The sequence below is a fragment of the Leopardus geoffroyi genome, chromosome B3 (genome assembly GCF_018350155.1).
Source record: "Leopardus geoffroyi isolate Oge1 chromosome B3, O.geoffroyi_Oge1_pat1.0, whole genome shotgun sequence".
In the NCBI taxonomy this organism is placed as follows: domain Eukaryota; kingdom Metazoa; phylum Chordata; class Mammalia; order Carnivora; family Felidae; genus Leopardus; species Leopardus geoffroyi.
The window spans coordinates 125,925,810-125,948,567 of NC_059337.1; the positions used below are offsets into that span (position 1 = coordinate 125,925,810).

Genomic DNA, 22,758 nt, shown 5'->3' on the forward strand with positions numbered 1-22,758 from the left:
TGCTAGATGTTCAGGATACAAAAGTAATCAAGATAAATATAGACCAAGATAAATATAGACCCTGCCTTCAAGGGGCTTACATCCAAGAGGGGAAAACAAGGATGAAACAAATCAACTGTAAACATGTACAATATTTGCAAATCAATACAAGGTTAAGACCAGGAATAACAAGGGATCTTAATTATTAGGGTGATAGATCTCTCTGAAAAGCTGACATTTAATTACTACTTCAAGGGTAAGAAGAAGCCAACTATGACCAGCAAGAAGTACAAAGCATTCAAGGTGGAGGGAACCAAAGGCAGAGTCTGAGATAGAAACAAAAAAGAAAAAACTGACAGTAGAATGAGCCAGGAGGACAGAAGCCTAAGATATGGTTATAAAGGTGTTTCCTTTTTAGGAATATGGGTCTTATCAGCCAAATTTAGAAATTTAGATTTTATTCTAAGTACAATGAGAAGTCAACGAAGGGTTTAAAGAACAATAAAATTTAATTTGCCTTTTCAGAAGCTGAGTGGAGAACAGATTGGGAGGGTTAAGAGTGGAAGTGGAGAGAACAATTAAGAGGCTGTCACATAGCTGAGATGAAAGATGATGGCGGCCTGAAACAACTCAAGTGTCCTTCCATGGAAGAATGGATAAACAAAATGTGGTATCTACATAGGACAGAATATTATTTAGCCTTCAAAAGGAAGGAAATTCTGGGGCGCCTGGGTGACTCAGTCGGTTGAGTGTCCAACTTTGGCTCAGGTCATGATCTCACAGTTCATGAGTTCAAGCTTCACATCAGGCTTACTGCTGTCAGCACAGAGCCCACTTTGGATCCTCTGTCTCCCGCCTCTCTCTGCCCCTCCCCTGCTCACACTCTCTCTCTTAAAAATAAATAAACATCAAAAAAAGTGGGGGGAAGGAAATTCTGCTACATACAACATGGATGAACCTTGAGGGCACACACTAAGGGAAATAAGCCTGTCACAAAAGGACAAATACCATTTGATTCCACAGAATGTCCCTGAAGTGGTCACATTCACAGAAACAGAAAGTAGAACGATGGTAACCAGTGGCTGAAATGGCTGGGGAGTTAGTATTTAATAAGTACAGAATTTCAGTTCTCAAAGATGAAAACAGTTATGGAAACAGATGGTAGGGATGGTTGCCCAACAATGTGAATGTGCTTAATCCCACTGAACCATCACTTAAAAATGGTTAAGATGGCAAACTTCATATGTATTTCAACACAATTTTTAAAATAAAATTTTCCATAAAAAATGACGATGTAAGCTGAAACTATGCAAAGCAATTTTCATAATCAAAGAGAAAAATTTGACTGTTTTGTGGTCTTTAAAACCTTTTGTCAAAACATTAAGAACTCTCTTACTGATTATAAATGTATAGGGTAATAAAGACAATCACAAAACTAACATCACTTAGTACACTGTCATTGAAAAATTAAAGTGATTTCTTTTATCAAGAAAAAAAATATATAGTGGCCAGAATCAGGATGGGAGTAATGAAGATGGACAGAATGAAGCATATCTGAGATAGATGTTGGAGGTAGGGTCTATAAAACTTTCTGATGGATGCCATACATAGGGAGAGGAAGGGTGGAACAGTTAACTCCTGGATTATGGTCGAGGACTGGGTGGATGGCACTGCCATTGACTGAGTTGAGGGAAAGAGTCAGAATTTCGGGGTAAAGTAAATATTTCTTTTTAAACATGATGCATTTGGGATGCTTATTAGACATCCAAGAGACATGTCAACTGTGAAGTTGAACATGCAAGTCTGGAGCTCAGTGCTGGAGATATACATTGAAAAGTTATCTGGGGCGCCTGGGTGGCGCAGTCGGTTGAGCGTCCGACTTCAGCCAGGTCACGATCTCGCGGTCCGTGAGTTCGAGCCCCGCGTCAGGCTCTGGGCTGATGGCTCAGAGCCTGGAGCCTGTTTCGGATTCGGATTCTGTGTCTCCCTCTCTCTCTGCCCCTCCCCCGTTCATGCTCTGTCTCTCTCTGTCCCCAAAATAAATAAACGTTAAAAAAAAAAAAAAAAAAGAAAAGAAAAGTTATCACTACACAGAATGGATCAAGTCTACTAGAGAGAGACTGTAGGAAGGGTGGCTAAAGTTCTTATGTGCATGGCCAGTGTGGAGGTACACCACAAGACTCAAGTCCCAGGGCCCAGTGACTCCAACTGGAAAGAAAAGAGGAGGGAGCCCAAGTTAGGGGGTGCTGCCATACTCTGCTCTTCAATACATGGGCATGTGGGAAACAGAGGTCCTAAACCAACCAGGCCATTCTATACCCGACCACGTGGAAATAGAAAAAGAGTTTGAAGTGGGGCTTTCTCCATGAAATGCTTTGAATCCCAGTCTTGGAGGAAAAAAAACTTGAAAATGCTTCTAAAGAACTCAGTAAATCCAAATATCTTCAGTGCTAACTCTGTCAGCAGGAGAGGGGCAGGTACCAGGCATGTTATAACAAAGGCAGGAATTTCCTGAAACCACAGGCAATTTTACAATTCTGAATAATTATTAAGTGAAACAAAGTGGGTGAGAGTAGTCAGTAGATTGCAGCGTTATTCCAAAAGTAAGGTCTGCACATCGTTATCAATCAAGCAGCAGAATGAGGAAACAGCACCCTGAAAACAAAGTCAGGTGCTTTGGCAACTCTCCTGGAGCCACCAATCATTCTTCCGCACGGCTGGTTGGGGAGGCACAGGCTCAGGGAAAGGCAGCAGCTGGAGTGGCTCTCCCTTTATCAACAATGATGCCCACAGACCTATCTCCTACCTCTCCCAGTCTATACCCAAGCACCCTTCATGTACAAGCTCACTTCTGTCATCCCATAGATGAGGCACATTATCCCCTTTGTTCCTCCAACCAACATTCTAAGGTAGGTACTATTAGTGATATCACCATTTTAGAGATGACAAAAGCTGAGAACAGAGAGATTAAGTAACTTCTTCATGTCAGAACACTAGTAAATGGTAGTGCTGGGATTCTAACCAAAATCATTCTAAGTTCTGAGACTGTTCTCTAACAATCATTACTCATTCATTCTGCCAACCAACAAGCACTGAGAGCCTATGATGTGCCAAGCCCTGACTGTGCTAGTTTTAGGGATAGAGAAATAGATGACAGAATCCAGAAAGGCTATAATTAGCCAACCGCCTCATACTCATGAAGGACTTTAATATTATTAAAAATGGATACAGGGGCACCTGGGTGGCTCAGTTGGCTGGGCATCCAACTTGGGCTCTGGTCACGATCTCATGGCTCATGAGACCGAGCTCCACATCATTCTCACCGCTGTCAGCGCGGAGCCCACTTTGGATCCTCTGTCTGTCCACACCTCCCCCCCCCCCCCCAGCCCCTCCTCCACTTGTCTCTCTCTCTCAAAAATAAAAAAACATTAAAAAAAAATGGAAGCACACATTTAGTCACGGGAATACACCGAAAGGATTGAAAGAGGTGCTTCCTACAACCTTCAATTCATGCCCCATTACCAAACCACTCTGCCTAGAGAGTTCAACGAATATCATTTATAACTCCTATAGTTATCTTGTGTGTAGCAAAATTATATTTTCTGTGTTTCTGTATGGGTTTCTGTGTTTTTCTGTGTAAGAATATGCATTAAAGGTTTTAATTTGGTTAAATGCAAATACACAAGAAAGGTCATAATATTTTTCTAACCCTGTCTTGGAACTCTTTCAATCTTTAATGTATTGGGAACCTCAGAAAAAGGAAGGAACATAGGTCTCTCTCTACTACCTCTAAGAGGCACTGAACTTGAATGACAGCATGGGTAACTATGGAAGATGACCAAAGGTCACAGGGGTGGAGGAGCTCAGGCAGGCTTCCTAGAAGAGGCCTATCTTGGGTCTTAGGAAGCTGAATTACACACGGATTCAGAGCACAAGCTCTGTGTGCAGTCATGCAGGCCAAGCCCGTCACTGTTAACTGTAATCATGGGAATATCTCAAACTCTCCAAACCTGAATTTTACCTAACAGTTTCAGAGAGTCCTATAGGGATAGAAAGAGATGCTGCATGTAAGATTTTCAGCACAATGAATAAAGAGTAGTTTACTATATTACTATTTCTAAGGATGAGTAGGAGTTAGCCTGGCAAGGAGACCAGGCAACAACTTGCTGATTTCATTCCTGTGGTCATGGCATTCAGGAAGTGAAAGTGGAAGGAAAGGAGAGACCTTAGAAATTTGGGGAAAAAAGGAAGTAGTGGTGTGAGCTTCAGCATGATGCAGGAAATGGCCCGGCCAGCAGGATGGGAGGTATTATTAGTTGGCCTGGAAATGCCTCACAGGGACATTACACAGGACAACTCTGGGACTCCATTTGCAGATCTTCTACGTGAGCAATGTCCGTGGAGGGTGCGTGGCACAACCCGTGTGGCTGAAGACAGCAACTGGCCTGGGCAGGTGCTCCAAGGGTCCTGCACCTTGGCCACCGCTGCCACATAGCTCCTCCCACTGTTGGTGTGTCCAAATCATCTGGGCTGCTTCGGTAAATGGGGCAGTAGCACAACCAGCACTGCCACCAACCCCTTTGGGCCACATGGAAACTGTATCTAAAAGGGTCCAGTTGTGACAAGAGTATCTGGGATTATCCCAATCTATCAGTACAGTGGCAGCAACGTGGGACCTTCATTTTAGAAACTCCTGCCAATGCTCCCTGTATCAAGAATGACAAAAATTAGAGGAAAATCAAGCTCCCGGCCACAGATCTCAAGCTTGGTGGGTGGCTCTAAATGAGGTTAGCTCAGTGCAGATTTGTCTAGAAAAACACAGAGCTTTATTCTCACAGAGCTAGAGGGCAAAGAGAAAAACTATTTCCCCATATTTCCCTCTTTCACAGAAATAGGACTTTCCTCCTGGGCTGCACTGCCAGTCCCCCTTAACTCTGTCCCAACCACTGTAGTCTTCAGCATCCCTTCCCCCCAGAAGCCCTCACCAGCACTCCATCCCCTGGCACCCTAACACCCCCACAACACTGTGCTGCACAACTCTGGGAGGCACCATTCATGTACACACGATGTGAAGGGAACGGTGCCTAAGGGGATGCTGCCCCAATGCCTTCCCTAAGGGGAATGGTGTTCCCTAAGGGGAATGGTGCCTGGGGAATGCTGCCCCAATGCCTTCCCAGAGCTGTGCAATCCAGCAGCCCGTACTCATTCACCACTCACCCATGCTTAAGAAACAGCAGGGAGATGATAAATGTTTGGGAGAAAACCCTGACTGGGAAAGAAGATGGAAGTAAATGTCTACAGCCATAGGGATCCCTGTGATTATTCTTCGTTCAACAGAACAAGAGAAACCACAGTGATAGGAAATACAATCCCACCTGGGTGATCAGGAGGATGACAGCTGAACAGAGGGCAGAGAAGGGCCTGCTAAGTATTCTAAGGAAAGGAGGAGGGTGGGATTAATTGGTAGTGGAGGTGGGCAGAGAATTTTAATTGGGGGTATGCTGAGATTCGAGGATTGTGAAACAAAAGGGTAGATATAGAAAATGGAGGTGTGGGGCCTAGAGAAGTAAGGGGTAGAAAATTAGATAAGAGACACACATACACACAACCCAAAAAAGAGGATACATGAAGCCAAGGAAAGGAACAGGTTACCAACCGAGGAAGAAGAAGACAAAAGAAGATGGCTGAGTCCTGCAGCATGTCTTTATATATAGGAAAATGGGGAGATGAGAAGGAAAAAAGTGGGCGCCCAAAGTGACAGAGCCAAATGTGAGAGAAGAGAAGAACCACAGGCCACTGGGGTCATGAGAGAAAGAAAAGTCTCAAGAAGGTGGGTTTCTCTAGTGTCAAATGTTGTAGAGAGACATTACAGGCGCTTGGACGGTCACTGTCTGACCCTTCAGAAGGTTCACTGCAGTGACAGCTCCTTGAAGGATGGTCTGTGCCCTTTCTCACTGTATTCCCAATGCTCAGGGCCAGCTACACAGAAGGAAAGCAGCAAGTGTTTGTGGAACAGAGTAAAGCAGCTGGACTAGAAGGCCTATTGTAAGGAGTTAATAATATACCATAATTACAGTTTAAAGTTTAATGACTCTTAATACAACTTTGTAAAGGAAGGCAAAAAATTACTTTTTTTTTTTTTTTTAACAGTGTACACTCTGTTAATCCCCATTACAAACTTCTATGGAGGAAGTACTTTTCTTTTTTACCTGGCATGAATTGAAACTCACCTCAGACAAGGAGCAAGAGATTTCCTGGGATCTTCCCTGCCACAAATTCTTTGAATGACCACAGCAAAGTTGCAAAATCTTCCCACTTTTGTTTCCACAAATGTATTAATTTGGGATTAATATAAACTTATTTGCAACCTTGAAAATACTTAAAAGACGGGAAACATATTTAACTAGTCTCAAACCGTATGTGATTCTCACACGTTGCACAAAATAAAATACCTAGCAGGTAACAGCTGCTTCCATGCAAGGGTTTTAGCATGCCTTCCCACCTGTTTCAACAAGTATAAAACTGGCCTGAGGTTTACCAAAAAAGCCCCTCCCGAAAACCCAGTAAAACGTTTAAGGGCTAAAAAAATATATATATATATATCACCTTACATTTGTTTCCTATCCAGAGATTAACCCTCTCTCATTCTCAAATTGTACTGTGAAAACAGAATAACAACTATAGCAACTACCTTCTGACAGCTTACTCTGTAAGGCACTGTGCTAAGGGTCTTACAGGCATCGTCTTACCTGATCTCTACAACCACTCTAGGGGAATGTTATTGTTAATGCCTATTTCCAGATGAGGAAACTAAAGCTTGGATCAGCTAACTTTCTCAAAGCTACACACGTTGGAAGTGGTGAAGGTAAGCTTTAAACCCAGAATGTATCACACATCCTCACGGGATCAATTTTCACAGCTGTATTGCTGACATTCAAAGATAGATGTCTGATGTGTTTTTTTTTTAATTAGAAATATTTTTAAAAATAGGAAACTATGGGGCGCCTGGGTGGCGCAGTCGGTTAAGCATCCGACTTCAGCCAGGTCACGATCTCGCGGTCCGCGAGTTCGAACCCCGCGTCGGGCTCTGGGCTGATGGCTCAGAGCCTGGAGCCTGTTTCCGATTCTGTGTCTCCCTCTCTCTCTGCCCCTCCCCCGTTCATGCTCTGTCTCTCTCTGTCCCAAAAATAAATAAACGTTGAAAAAAAAATTTTTTTTAAATAGGAAACTATGGAACAGATGGCTAGCCTACACAGGGACCAGATCCACAGGTTACAAATGATGGGTCTTTTACTACTGATAGACCCATCTTCCCAGTTCCTCCAAATGAGGGCAGCCAGTGTTACAGAAAAAGAGAGAACAGGGGATGGAGGATTGAAGGCTCAGACTCCCAGTCATGCCCTGTCAGATCCATACCCTAAGGACCACCTGATCTGTAGTGTTCCTCCCTCTTCTTCTACCTTCACTGGCCCCCGTTTCTCTAGGGAAAGAGTGGTAAGTGTGAATGTGTCTTAGGCTGTGTTGCTTAGAAATGAGAGCCTGAGGGGCACCTGGGTGGCGCAGTCGGTTAAGCGTCCGACTTCAGCCAGGTCATGATCTCGCGGTCCGTGAGTTCGAGCCCCGCGTCAGCCTCTGGGCTGATGGCTCAGAGCCTGGAGCCTGTTTCCGATTCTGTGTCTCCCTCTCTCTCTGCCCCTCCCCCGTTCATGCTCTGTCTCTCTCTGTCCCAAAAATAAATAAATGTTGAAAAAAAATTAAAAAAAAAAAAAAAAAAAAAAAGAAATGAGAGCCTGAGACCAAACTTCTAGTCCATTTTAGCAATCCCAGGAAGCTTGAGTTTAGAAAAAGAAGTGAGACAGCAAAATCAAATAACAAATGGGGCAGGACCAATCATGGCTTCACAATAAACAAAACTTCTCACTCGGTCATATGGGACACCCCCAAAGAGGCTGGTAGAGATTACAGCCTCCCAAAAGTTTCCATCAAATGGAGCGATACTCTGAGAGGGAAAATGTCTGCCATCACCTGACTCTCTCTTATTCCCCACTGGGCCAAAGTTCATTCCATGGTGACCCAACATCCCCCACACTTTTGGGGTGTATTGTCTTGCTCCTTCAGCAGCAAATGAGGAAGCTAGATCCCATACCTACAGGGTGGTGCTTCATCTGAGTCCAGAAGTGGTAGGAGTAAGCCCAACATGGCGTTGGATGGTAGAATGGTACAGTCCAGCAGAGCTGGTCACCAAGGCAACTGAGAAGGAAGTGGGGCTAAGAGGATTTCAGATGGTGTGTAAGAGGCAGCCAACAGAGGAAGGTTAAACCTAGAGACGAACCAGTACTGGTGTGCAATTTCACATTCACAGAAAGTGGAAGAGATGATCTAATAAATCTCCTTGGACTGTGGGTTATTTGTGCTCCTTGATCTTCTGCAGGTTCTTAGAATTCTGTCACAGGACATCATCCATTCTACAGTCATTCAGTAAGCATTTCTTCAGCATCTCCTATTGCTAGGCATGTCCTAGTGAAATTCTAGAGATAGAGAGAAGACTAAGAGAGAGAGAAGGAGACAGGAAAATAAACAATCACAATACAGTGAACCCAATAGTGCCATTAGCACACAGAGGAGTGGCACCCAGTCCAATCTTGGGGTCAGTAAAGAATAACTGAGGGAAGGTGATACCTGGGAAGGGGCTTGAAAGATGAACAGAAATTAGTTGGGGGCAGGGAAAAGGGAGATTCCAAGCTGGCAGCATAGCATCTATAAGAATAAAACAGGACAATGCAACTTAATTAGAGGGTGCCATTTTACTTAGCCATGTTTAAACAGTTGTGTTAACACGCAAAACCAGTTTGGTACCAAAAAGTATGTGCAATAGACACCCTTGTCTCTCACATCATCCCCAGACCTCCTGCCTACCTAACCCATTCTTGAAGATCACTCATCACTGACCTCAACCCCTGGAGTACGTATGAATCAGTGATGGGGTAGGATCTGGAGATACAAGTAAGGCATGGCGTGAGGTGAAGATGAGGCTATGAAAAGAGGTTCAAGTTCAAGGATGACCTGAGATTTAGGGGTGGTATTAGGAATGGGCAGGAGGCAAGGATGGGGGTGATGCAGAGCTAGACTGTTTTGTACATGACTTAGAACCTTGAAGTCTGACAGTTTTTTTTATAAGTTCCCCCACTTAAAAACAGCTATAATAAAATGTGATACATTCATACAAAGTGTAGGAGATGAATGAAAGCATGTTGCGCTTTCTGAACTACAAGCAGCTCAGAGAAGAGAGAAGAGAGAAGAGAGAAGAGAAGAGAAGAGAGAAGAGAAGAGAAGAGAAGAGAAGAGAAGAGAAGAGAAGAGAAGAGAAGAGGCTGGAAAGATGAGGAGTCAGAAGGGTCTTGTAAGCCATGCCAAGGTTGGGTTTTGGAGGGCAAAGGAGATCAATTAAACAATTTTAAATGAAGAAATAATACGATTCAATCATATTTTAGGAAAATCATTCTGGAAGCAATGAGGAAGATGGACTGGAGGGTGGGAAGATCACCTAGTAATTATAGTGATCAGGCACTGCAAGATGAGGGATAAACAGGAGGGATGTTTTTTATGAGCCATTTAAAATGAAAGATCATCAAGACATGGGGATAAAGTCTATTTGAAGCTCATTTAGATTGAGGAAGGCAGTGATGTGGTCGGTGGATGAAAAAGATCTTTGGAAGACTGGATAGGTTTCTGGCCATTCACCGGCCTTCAGAAGGACTTCATAGGGAAGAATGATTGAGGGGTGGTAGGGATATGATGAGTTCAGTTTTAAACCCAGTGAGTTTGATTCACCTGTCAGACAACCACAGATACGTCTTAGGGCCTATTAAACAGGTCAAGAAGTCAGAAGAAGAGAGGTATTGATTAACAGATTAAAAGGTATTGGCAGCCAAGGGGTTGGAGGTCACCTAGAGAAAATGTGCAATGCGAGAAGAAACAAGAAGCAAGGGTGGGAAGGTCAACACTCATGTGTGGGGCACTGGATAAACAGCCATGTGGCAGTTCACTCACTGTACATGTCTGCTCTCATCATCATCATGAAGGCCTGCACCGAATCCAGCCTTCCATTGCAGGAAAAATCAACCTGGTTTGCTTAGAACCCAGAGAAAAACCAGGTAAAAGAGGTATTAGTGTTCATTTCAACAAGCTAACTCTTCAGGTAATACAGAGTTAAGGGAACTCTGTGTGGGCTCAAAGACAACAGAAAGAGGAGAATAGGAAGCATTAGAACTGCAGGGATTGTGCATTTCTGGATTTCCAGCTTTCCAGCACTTGAAGAAGTGAAACCTTCCTCACCTTTCTTGCAGCACAGGCTTCTGTGGGTGCACCTGAGATGTGCCTATTTACACTAATACTTCAACTACAAACACATCATCCATTAGGAAGAGTTCTCTAGTTAGAGTCAAGGCCAAGATGTGTAACTCAAACTTGAACATCTCCCCCTAGAACTGGGTCTTAGCCTTTTTTTTTTTTTTTTTTTTTTAGTATGGCTCTCTGGATCTGAGGTACAATTTAAGCCAGAGACCCTCATCTCCGAGTAAATACACATACATGCAACATATTTAAAATTGCAGGTGCTTCACAGACACCTTTGCCAAAGTCCCTCCATGAATCCCCTAGGGGTCTCTGGACTCCCTGTTGAAAGCTCCACCCTAGAACAATTTATCTAGCTCATGTCACTTTCAGAAAGTTCAAAACAAAACCAACTCATTCCAGAAGAGCACAGCAAAAGGAAGCCAGGCACTGTGGCTTCCACTGACCCTGAACTGATAATTCCTTATTTCCGTTTTCAGTAAGGCAGAGGATATCTCCTTCCCTTTTCTAAGAATCCCTGTCCTTCCCCCAACAAAATAGACCTCAGGCACAGAAACCAAAACAACGCAGCTGAACGCAAAAACTCAGGCCTCCACAGTGGGCCTCGTGAGGAGCAGCCCAAGGGCCCCAGGCTGACTGTGACATTATCCTCATGCAGCCATCCCCCTGTAAACAAGAAACATCCCTAGTTCATGTCTGCTGAGACAGGGGCAAGAGGGGGTCTCCAACCGCTGGGGATAGTGGCCAGGAATATAGCCACACTGCGTGGGCTTGGCACAGTGTGAGAGTCAAATAAATATCTGTTGCCTGAGCGCTGGCTCTGCTCTCCTAGAGCAGGGTCTTGGGTTTTGATGGGTGACAGGTATGGCTGACACCCAGGACATTCTGGAAGATTGTAAATTTAGACAGCAGGTAAGTTAGGAAGTGTTACGACTTATAGGGCAAAATAATCCTTTATAAAATGCAAGGAACTCGGCTTTTAAATGGAGACACCTTTAAATGGAGACAACTCACCCATCTCCACACTCCTAGTAAATTTCCCTCTTTTGCATCTATTTTTTGTATTATTTATATATATTTTATTATAAAAGGAACACACTCTCACTAAAGAAAATTTGGGAAATATAGAAAAGTATAACCACCACTTACTTCTGAAATGATGTGATTTATTTCATCATTTGCATGTACCTTTTCAGCTTCCCAGGGACACTTGCATTGTTCAAGGGTGAGGCGTTCCTTTTTGGGGGGAGGGGGGCTGTCACCACAGACAAATGGGACAGGATCCTTTGACCTTGTGACTCTCTGGGCTCTCACCTCGTGGCCAAGAATTATTTATTCTATTGTGTTTTCCAAGTTGATGGAAATTTCCCACCATTTATGCCTATTCTCTTCACTTCCTCAACCTGAAAGACCAGAAAGAAAAATTTAATCACTGGAAGCTCTTTCCTATTATTTTTTCTGCTTCGGTATTTCGAATGTTTTCTTTCAGCCCTCACACCACCCACCGCCATCTGGAGAGGTTTTCTCAAAAATTCTAGCAGGGATTTAGAAACCAACCACACCGTTACATGTATTTGGTCCTGCCACCACTAATAGCTGTATTTCTTTTGGTGAATGTCTCACTGACAGTAACTCTTGCAAAACAGAAAAGCCACAAGTTCAAAGCATATAAACCACAAATGCAAACACAGCAGACATGCTAATTAAAGAATCCAGAGAAAAGACTTCAGAATTTGATTTCCCCTGCCTCTGGATTCTTATGTAGCTTTGAGAGGGAGACTTTTTAAAAAATAGATTCAGAATCATATTATTTGCTGAGAGAAATCAAGTGTCTCGAAAACTTTCTCCAACCAAGTGTAAAACTGGAATTTAAAACAGTAAGGGAGAGGGGAACCTGGGTGGCTCTGTTGGTTAAGCATCTGACTTTGGCTCAGGTCATGATCTTGTGGTTCGTGGGCTTGAGCCCTCCACTGGGCTCTGCGCTGACAGCTCAGAGCCTGGAGCCTGCTTCGGATTCTGTGTCTCCCTTTCTCTCTGCCCCTCCCCAGCTTGTGCTCTGTCTCTTCCTCTCAAAAATAAATAAACATTAAAAATTAAAAAAAAAAAAAACAAAAAAACATAAGGGAGGATCAGTTAGTTTACCAGAGAAGTGAGAACCTTCTCACCTGCCTCACAGTGGTAAAGAGCACATATGAGGTTAGCGTATGTGATGTTGAAATACTGTCATTGCTAGGATATCCATTTTCTTCTGTGTTTCGCTTTCCTCTGAATGCTTGTGTATCTGGGATTCATGTACCAACTGCCATATACACGGGCCAGACTTGATTTCTGGATGCAGTGTTTCAGTTATGCTTTCAGGGAAAGCATAAATGGCTGACATATGTGTGTGGAATTTATTGTAGTATCTTCTTGACCTCTTTTACTTTTAATAAGAACAAAAAAAAATAGTAGCAGTATGGGTTAAATTAAAATGTGGCTTGCAATTCACGGGAAATTCAAAGAGCTTTAAAAATGTGTGAGCTGTTACCGCTCCTTACTTCCAACCACTCTGGCACGAACAGTGAGAATTTTACAATGATCAAACGATTAACAGCTTCATAGCACTGATACAGCTGCACTCACTGAACCCCTCAAATCCCCGAGATGGGAGTTTTTACTACCAGTTCCCATCTCCAGATAAGGAAACTGAGACTCTGATGGTAAGTAGCTTGCCCAAGGGCACAAAGAAGAGGTCAAGTGGTATCTAACCCTAGTTTATTGACTCAGAAGTCCAAGCATTATAGAGCTCAAATGATAAACTATCCAAAGCAAATGCCAGTATCAAATGGGTCCACACTTCATTTCCCTCTAGCAAGCCAAGAAAGCAAACCGGAAAAGTAGAGCCGGCTTGACTTTTCCACTAGAGCTGGAATGCCCCCAGGTTCAGCTTCAGAGCCCCTTCTCTTCTTGGTCTAATTTAATCCCTTCACGAATTTAACTCTCATCTACAGCCAAGGACCCCTACATCGATGTGTCCAGCCCTGACCTCTCACCTGATGCCCACAGAGTGCCTTCACGACAGCGTTTAATAGGCCTCTCAAAGGTCACATATCCATGACTGGATAGCGACGCTCCCTCCAAAGCTGCTCTACCAGAAGCCTTCTGCATCCAACGTGATGGCACTTTATCTTGAGAGTGGTGTTGGTCACAACATCAAGTCATCCTAGACTCCCCTCTTCTTCCTACATGGTTTCTCTCATGTTCATTTTAGGCAGCGGACAAATAGATTTCTCCTATGCTTCTTTAAAACAGCAAGCTCCCCTAGTACACATAGTAAGACTTCATTTGCGCACAACTCAGCAGGAGCACCTTTCCCAAAGCAGTTAGGTGAGCTTCATCCACCATAGCACTGCCTACTCACGTATAGCGATGTGCACCTACTGCTTTTTTTTTTTTTTTTTTACGTGCTATTATGTAACACTTCCTGTCTCCCAGACAGTGGTCTCAAAGTGCTTTACAGCTAATTAGCACTAGAGAATTCATGTAATCCTCATAGGAACTCTCTGAAGTAGACACCACTATTCTCTTTCAGTAGATAAGGAAACTAAGATACAGGGAGATTAACCAGCTTGCCCAACACCACACGATTCAAACCTGGACAGTCTAGCTCTGGTGTGCATGCTCTTAACCACTTCACCATGCTCCATCCATGAAACATACTTTTTCCTCTAAGTACAGAAAGGAACCTATCTATACTCTTATCTTGCTTTCTTATGGCCGGGGCCCACCTCTGCCAAGTTCCTGGCCAGGACTGACTGCACCTTCTCTGTCCTCTTCACAGGAAAGTGGCAACTAAATGACAAGAGACCAAAGCCCCTTGTCCCATGAGCACTGGGCTGTGACCAGCCAAGTCATCTAGCTGAATCTGAGATATGACAGCACATGACCCTGCCTCCTTGGAACTGCCTCCCCAAGGCCTGCTCGGGGATCAGGAACTGAACACCAACCAACAGCAGAGCATGAGAGCTCCAGGGCCTCTGAATGTGATGGATGGTGCGGCTGGAGGGGCTGCTTCAGAGGATACTGCCCACCTGGGCCAATTAGGCTGTTGGTGAGTGACTGGGATGTGCTGAATGTACTCAAATAGATGCCCCCAAAAGACCCCCCTTTTAGATGTTACTTTAATACCAAAAATATTAAGGAGAAAGAAATAGATAAAAGAAGAGAAGCAAGTGTGCTTCACCAGCCCTGTTGACAGTGAAGCCAAACAAGGAGCAAAACAAGGACAGTTCTTCTGGCAGGATCTCTGTGGGTGTGCCCGGAGTGCACAGACCGCCCCCCACCCCTTAACTCTTTAGAGGACTTTTCCTTCTGTTTCCAGATAGAATAGTGACTAAGGGCACAACTTCTAGAACTGAGAGATTAAGAGGTGGGGTCAAAGCCCTATCTCCACCACAACCTCCGACAGATTACTTACCCTTGCAGATACTACTAATGCCCCACCTCACAGAGTTGAGGCGGAAATTCAGATAATGTGGAGTAAAATGCTAGCAGAAGACCTGGGACACAGTAAAACTCCATGAATGATGGCTACTTATGGTAATTTTGATAATCTCAATAATAAAAGTTGTTCACACCCTTCAAGTGTTTAGAGGGTTAAGTGAAGGGAAATGTAGGGACAAGGAATGATGCAGAGAAAAATTAATACTTTATGTTTGGCAAGGGTGGGAAAATACAATAGGAAAACTGTATTTGTGACAGCTATGTCTTGTTTTTTTTTTTTTTTAATGTGTGACAGTTCACACATTTAAATAACATTTAACTGAGTAAGCTCACTGACTGTGGATCACCCTAACCTTACCCACTTCACTATGGTATCATATTCTTTCTTCTTTAAAAACTTAAGTCAAAAAAGACAGACAAATATATTGTTTCTAAAGCAAACAGAGGAATAAAATCTGTTTTCATTTAAAGCATCTCACTTTTTTTTTTTTTTTTTTTTAAGCAATTAGCTAACTTCAAAGGGCAACCAATGCAGTGATTCCATCAAGCTGGCAAGGGTCTGGTGTCTCACTTCAAAGTTTAGGCAGATTGAAAGCCACTGATAGACCTGCTATACTGGCTGGCATCTGGCATGAAAAGTGCTGAGAATACAAATTCATTCAGATGGTGTGTGCGCACAGACCCACAGCACTAAAACGGTACCTCTTTCAATGAGAGCCCCTGTTAAGCCTGAAAGAGAAGGGTGTAATCATCCCACCTCCAAATTAAAATTAATGAGGGTCATTGGGATTAAGGCTGAGGGCCTCTATGGGATAAAAGAGTGATGGAGAAAGTCCTAATTGGATGGAAGGGTCCCCAAGTGCTTAGTGAATATCTGTAAAGCAACTTAAGCTAGACACCACAGGAGGTGGGACCAATGAGCACAGAAGTGCCAGGGGATACCTGCACGACTTTAAACAAGCTGCTTGACCTTCCCAGGTCACCTGCAAGCAGAGTGAGACCAACCGCCTGCCAGTTTGACAGAGTTTATGATAGGATTAAATTTTATTTATAAAGAGGTTTGACATTCTTAGCTCCAAAGTGCTCTCCTATTAATAAAGTGAACATGTTAAGAGGACAAATTAGAGTCCAGAGTACTCATTTGCTAACAAATCACCAGATGGCTTCATTTTTCAGGAGGTGACACAAGCCATCAGAATATTGGAATTAGACAATCAGATGGCAGTCAAGAAAGGAAGACTTTAAGAAGCTGTCTACCTCAGACTTCTCTGTCCTCTTCTACTTGACTCCTTTGCTCTGGAAGTCTAGCCACAGACCTGGAACAAGCTTGTGTGGACCGTCAGAGCCATGGTTCACTGAGGTCCATTCCCTAAAACCTGATGTGCCCACCTAAACTCCATTTCTACTTCCAATCCAACGCAACTGCTCCTCCGTGAACCTTCCCAGCCTAGCAACACCTCAGAAAGATTCTGTCTCTGAATTCACAGTTTGCAGTGCCCCCTTTAATTGTATGGCTGGCCCCACTATTATTTGACTACTATTAATTCTGTATAAATATTATGCCCTTTCACTCCCAGATTAGAGGCTGTGTCCAAAGAATAAGCATTACACTTCTCTGAATTCCTCACATCTTCCTCAGAACCTTGCACCCAGAAGATACCCAATGCCATTCCTGTGAAACCACCTTCCAAAGATTTTACTGGGCCATTAGCAATCTGCAAAGTAGCTTCACACTCATGATCACACTGCACAAAGAACAATAAGCTTCTCTTAGCTGTTACCTGTTAGTGAGGCTACCTCAGAGCATAAGTCTGGGTTAGTTTGAGGCCAGCTGGGATGATGGGAGTGGACACAATGAACAGAAAATTCAAAGGACTTTAAGTTTTCAATCCTGCCCTTCCACCATCTGTCTATAGAATTTTGGCCAACTGTTTCTCAGTAATCACGATTCAGAAAAATGACAGTGCAAGAAACCTACCTCTTGAAACTGCTAGAGATGTGAAAATATACATATATATATATATTACATTTAACATTTATTCAATACAAACATGTAGAGAAGATACCATTTATGTAGTGGTTTAATGTGTATTTTTTTTAAATATCAAATTCCTGGATAAATGCTATCCAGTGGGGAAGAGTAACACTTTCTAGTGAATATATTCAGCATTTTAGATCCCTCCTGGCTAGTTTAAGTCCCTTCCCTCACTGGCTCTCACTCAGGCCTAGGGTTTTGTCTGCTACATCTTTTGCAACTTTATTTTTTTTTAATGTTTTATTTATTTTTGAGAGAGAGAGAGAGCAGGGGAGGGGCAGAGAGAGGGGGTGACAAAGGATCCAACGGGGATCGCTGACAGCAGCAAGCCTGATGTAGGGCTCAGGAACCATGAGATCATGACCTGAGTGGAAGTCAGACACCTAACTGACAGCTATCCAGGTGCCCCACAACTTTAGATCAAGTTTCCTGGAGACCTGAGACCGAGGGAGCTACAGGGTTCCACTACAGAGCTGACCAAGGGAAGGCCACGTCTGCGGGAGGAAGTGAAACAGTTGATTTTCCAAAATTACCTGGAGAGGGAATCAGACCAACAGAGATGGCCTCAGGCCTCCTGGCCAGAGGTCATGGTTCCAAATTTTCTCATCCACCTCTGGAGGTATGCAGAACCCTAGGGAATTCTCTTATCTCAAAAAGCATACCTTTTAGGTGTGAATTGTCAAATCTCAATTAGGAAAAAGTGTCTTTTCAAATATTACTCATTTCATTTTATAGCTTGGGCCTACCATGACATTTCTTGTTTTATACAAATTTCCTATGCGTATTTCTAAGATAGTGTATCCACGTCCCAATGGATCATTTTAGACTTATACCACCTTGAAACAAATACTGTAACCTGCTGGCCAGCACTCAAAATGTTGGCTCTGAAAGTATTTCATGTATTTACACAGTGTGGGCAGGCATATCACTGATTATCTGGACCCGGTAGAGTCAAAACTTTTTCCACATCTAGAATTGAGAAAAAAATAGTAAAAAGAAAACAAATGCTCACTATGTTCTATTTCTTGTGTCATGTTGTACACGCCAACATATTTTCTCCTTAACGTCCATTCTTGGAATGTTCTCTCATTACAGGAGTGGTGAGTCACAGTGAAAGGAATTGATGGGACTCGCTCCACCCATTAGCATAAGCTAAACTATGGACATCTTGAGTTCTCAGGGGGTTAGTTATCTTGGGAGGGTTGATCACAATTTGCATGATCATATGGTACAGATGTGTATTCATGAAGATGACCTCAAGTGAAGCAAGAAATTTCTCAGTCTATTTTACAATTCAGCCAAACATCCACCCAGTGGGCAAACCCCAGTTCCAAAAGAAATTAAAACTGGGAGGACAAGAAGTGTGATGGATCAGAGACTGGAATACGCTGAGCTGACAAACTTAAGTGAGAGGGCTGGAGCCAGACAAAAGGGTGTGTGCTCAAGGACATGCCTGATGGTGGGGGGGTGGGGCAGAATTACAAAAGGAGGGGATAAAGTAGCACTTGTATGTTTCTTCTATGAATCCAAGCTCCTTTCATGTCCTTACTGTGAGAATTATATCTGCAATTTAATATAAACCTAGAGACTCAGTCACTCTTACAGACCCCAATGCCACTGCCAGCCTTCAGCAAATCTGCCAAATGGAGAATGCTGAGACCTTCCAGACTTCTTCCCCTTTCCATTAGGCCCTTCTATTCAGGCCTTTCCCTCAACCACATTTGGGGATGGGGGGTGCTCAAGTGAGGAAGGAGCAGAGAGAGAATCCCACAAGGGGCAGAGAGAGAAAGAGAGTAGTGGGGCTCGTGCTCCCCTGAAGTGGGTGAGCTCACCCACTATGGGACTCGAACTCACAAACTGTGAGATCATGACCTGAGCAAAAGTCAGATGCTTAACAACTGAGCCACAAGGTGCCCTCCTCAACCACATCTTAATTTCCCCCTTTAGTTCAGTGGTTTTTGGACTGGCAGCATCAGCATCACCTGAGCACTTGTCAGAAATGCTAACTCCCAGGTGCTACCCCAGATCTATTAAGAAACTCTGGCAGTGCGACCCACAAATCTGTGTTTTCTCAAGGGCTCTAGGTGATTCTGAGGCAAAGTTTGAAAACTGCTGCTTTAGATGATACCATAAAATACTTTAGGATGAAGGAGTATATACATTTTAAGAGAGGACAAAGGAGAATCATTCAAGTGCCCAGGGAATAATTTTCTAACAGTTGAATCTCGAGTCATGTGAAAGATAGTGAGGGAGATTTGAGGCTGCTGAATTCGTTGGGGCACTCACCATCTTTACCTTTTAATCCCACCTATTTTGGTCTTCTCCCCACATTGCCACTAGAGGAATGTGTTTGGCCTGAAAAATCTGACCATGTCAAACCCCAACTTAAAACCCTCAATGGCTGCTCCCTGCCTATAGGATAAAGTCCCAGGACATGATCCAGGGCCCTTCATCACCTGCCTCCGGGCCACCTCCCTTGCCCTGTTTCCTTCTGCACTTTCCCTCCTACTCAGCCATTCTTCACTGTCTGCAGGAGGCTTAGACTCCCCCTTACCACTGACATTGGGTCTGCCTGTGTGACTTACCTTGGCCAACAGCATGAGAGTTGAAGTGATGTCTGCTATCTCTGAGCAGGTATTAAGTGCCATATTTTTGTTTTATCACATTCTCTTTTTCCCCCTTCCCATAAATGAGATCAGTATTGCCCCAGGAAGAGGCTGTTTCTTAAGCCTCTGGGGATCTCAGAAGGAACCAGATAAGGAGCAGAACCACAACTAACCTACACTGGACATGCAGCAATCGTGACAAATACACCTCAGTTGTTGTAAGCCACTGAGATTTGGGAATTATTTGTTATTTTGCCTAAGCTGACCATTATAGCACATTGGATCTCCCATATCCCCTCTGCCTGGAATGTCTCTCTCCTCTGCTCTACCTTTCCTTCCAATCCCACCTCAATCCTATCTGCATAAGAGACCTGCTCATCATTCTTCACTCAGCTCAGGTGTCATCTCCTCAATCAAGTCTTTTTTATTCCCAGATATAACCGATCGACTCTCACCTGTAGGATCCCTTTTGAATGCTACAGACCAGTAACTATGTCCTTGGAACTTTGCTGGGGACTTTCCATTTATTAGCACTATCCTTACAACAACTCCTCTCTAAAAAAAAAAATAAATAAATAAGCCCTCATTTTACAGAGTGGGAGACTCTGGCACAGAAAAGTAAAGCGACTTGTCCAGGTTTCCCAGCCATCAGCCACAGAGACAGAGTTTTCACCAAGTGTGGGTATGGCTCTGATCGCAGCAATCCTTCCTGTGCCCCACTCACCTCCCTCCTCTGTCAGCAAGCTTTCATATCCTCCCACTGTGTGGTGAGAGTAAAAGTCTCCTTATCCACAACTAAAAGGTTGTGGAATTAATTTGACACTTGAAAGACTTGCATCTGGAAGTGGGCTTCTTACCCCCTGAGAAGATAATCACTTTCTCTAAGTGGATGGATTTATTCGAAGGCTCCCGGCAAGTAAATGCACTGGAGCCTTTGGAGAACTGGGGCATTCTGTCTGTACCTTTCCCAGGTAGTGTGGTGTGTTAAGACAGGTAGATTCCCACTGACATTGCCCTTGGGAACCTGTGGGAAGGTCCTTTTGGGTTTGCCACAAGGTAGGAGGTTAAGTAGCAGAGGGTTCAGAATTCCAAGCAAGTTGGCTACATATAGATATTTTAAGTAAATGAACAAGGAAAAGAAAACGAGGATAATAAAGTGACACAGTGGCAAAGAATTGAACCAGACCACCCAAGTCAGACACCAAAATAACTGCCTAAAGTAGGAACTGCAATTTTAGGTTTCTGTGAGCTGCTGGTGTTTTGTTGTGTGGTTGAGCTTTTTATTTGTTTTTCTCATCTTCCCCCTCTCTTTAAAGTTGTTTCAGGGAGGAGTTTGGAAAGTATAAGAACCTTCAAGTCCTCCCCCATCAGCCATATTAGTGAAAGATAAGCATTCAACAAAACACCAAGATATTCTTCTCACACAACATTCATAACAACTTTTTCAGGGTTTGCAAAGCTTTTCTCAGTTACTTGTTGGAATCCATTTATCTCTCTCACCATTCCAATGGAGTTTTGTGTTTTTTTTTTAATTCCCTCAAAGGACATTATTACATTTAAATGATACCATCGGTAACATTAATAATAGCATTTTTCCCCTTCGAGTTTAGAAAGCTGTTCAGAGCTCCAAATGGTCACTGGGCCAGTGAGAACACGTCTGACTTACTCTTTAAAAAACCATCCACTCCGTATAACAAATAATAAGAGCCAGCATTTACTGGGTACTTAGTGTTGTGCTCAGTGTTTTTTGGGCACTGGTTTATTTAATCCTCAAAACAAGGCAACAAGGCTATCAAGCAGGTGCAACCATTTATGGCCACTTTACAGATTAAGAGAGTGAGGCACATAAGAGCATGAAGGACCTGCCTGACAGAAAGGGTGTCTCTCCCTTTCAGAGGTCAGTAGCTGCACAAGACGACAGTTAATGATTCACCCACAGCCCTCGGGGAGCTCCTTTCAGTAAGGGCAACATAGGCACATTCTCTCGGTGTCTCTGTCTCTATCTCTATCTCTCATCTTCAACTCTTCCTCACCCAGCGAGAGGCGGGTGTCCAGCAAATTGCTTGGCAATACACAGAGGAAACTCCATCCAAAGCCCGGGTCTGCTGGGTCCAGGCCGCCTCTGGGCGCTGTCCAGCGGGCAGCGCGCCTGAGTGACCAGGCTGGGGTCCTGTCTCCGACACCCCGAAGGTGGGGCGGAACGCCAAGGCCGGGATTTCGAGCGGTGGGGGGGAGGGGTGGGAAAGGCACCGTCCCCAGGGACACCTGTTGTCGCCTTGGGCCAACGAAGACGTCGCGGGGACTCACATCTCAGGGAGGACACCCGTCTGCAGTGTCCGCGTACGGGAGCGGGGGTCGCAAGTGTCTTCCCCCACCCCCCCCCCGCCCCTTCTCCGCCTTAGGCGGGCTCACCTCACCCCCTCCCACCCCTGGACGCCGGCAGCCAGTGGAAATGTCGCGCCTCCGCGGGGCTCCGGCAGAGGCACGCGCGGAGGCGTGGGGACACGCGGGGCGAGGGGCAGCCCCCGCGGCGCTAGGACCTCGCGGCCGGCCCGCCCCCACCCCCACCCCTCGCCGGCTCCACCTGCGGAGCCCCTCAGGCAGGGCACGCTGGCCCTCCACGGCGGGGCGCGGGCGCGGTTACCTGCGACGCCGCCCGCAGGGTCCCAAGTGTCGGCCGGAATGTCGCCACGGCAGAGCCCGCTGGGCTGGCCCGGGAATCCTCGCCCAGCCCCACTGCTCCCGCTGCCCTCCCTCGCGGCCGCAGCGCCGCCGCCGGCTCCCGACTCTCTAGGCTCGCTCCGCGCCCGCCGGCTCCTGGCCCCTCTCCCGCAGCTCCTGATTGGCCGCGGCGCGCGCCCGAGCCGCGCCCTGATTGGGCAGCCGGGAGCCGGGGTGGGGGGACGGACCCGGCGCCGCCTGGACCTGCTCTGGGTGCCCCCGGCGCCACTGCTTCGCGTCCCCGCAGCACCTCGCGGCCGCGATCCAGACGCCGAACCCGGGATCCTGCCCTCTGCGCCGAGTGGTGTCTGTTGTCCAGGCACCGGGCGGAGCGGAAAGTGGCACGAGTAGCAGGGGGGTGGCGGGGAGCGGGTATCGCCTTGGAGTCTCTCCTACACCCCCTGCCAAGGCTGGACTCCTACATGCGGTTTTGACCGCGTGTTTACTCTTACAGGTTTTACTATAAAAAGGCCATAGGACGCAAGACAGTGGCTTGTAAACAGTGGGCGCCAAAATGTGTTTGTGGTCTTAGGTTGGGCTTGATGCATAATCTTTATGTGGTCCAACTAGAGTTCGCGAAAG

General features: G+C 45.0%; 1 protein-coding gene across 5 annotated transcripts in view; it reads right to left on the minus strand.

Moving 5' to 3' along the window:
* The window catches only part of STON2 (stonin 2), a 153,010-nt gene extending 130,737 nt beyond the window's left edge, over positions 1–22,273 (minus strand). For 2 of the 5 annotated variants that reach the window (XM_045451771.1, XM_045451767.1), the window contains exons 1-2: positions 22,100–22,250; positions 11,482–11,735 (exon numbers count right to left, since the gene is read on the minus strand). The gene's annotated coding sequence lies outside the window, so the exon portion shown is untranslated. Of the gene's footprint in view, positions 1–11,481; positions 11,736–22,099 lie in introns of all 5 variants that reach the window. The other 3 variants (XM_045451769.1, XM_045451768.1, XM_045451770.1) reach the window with 3 other exon arrangements.
* Between the last annotated feature and the right edge of the window lie 485 nt (positions 22,274–22,758).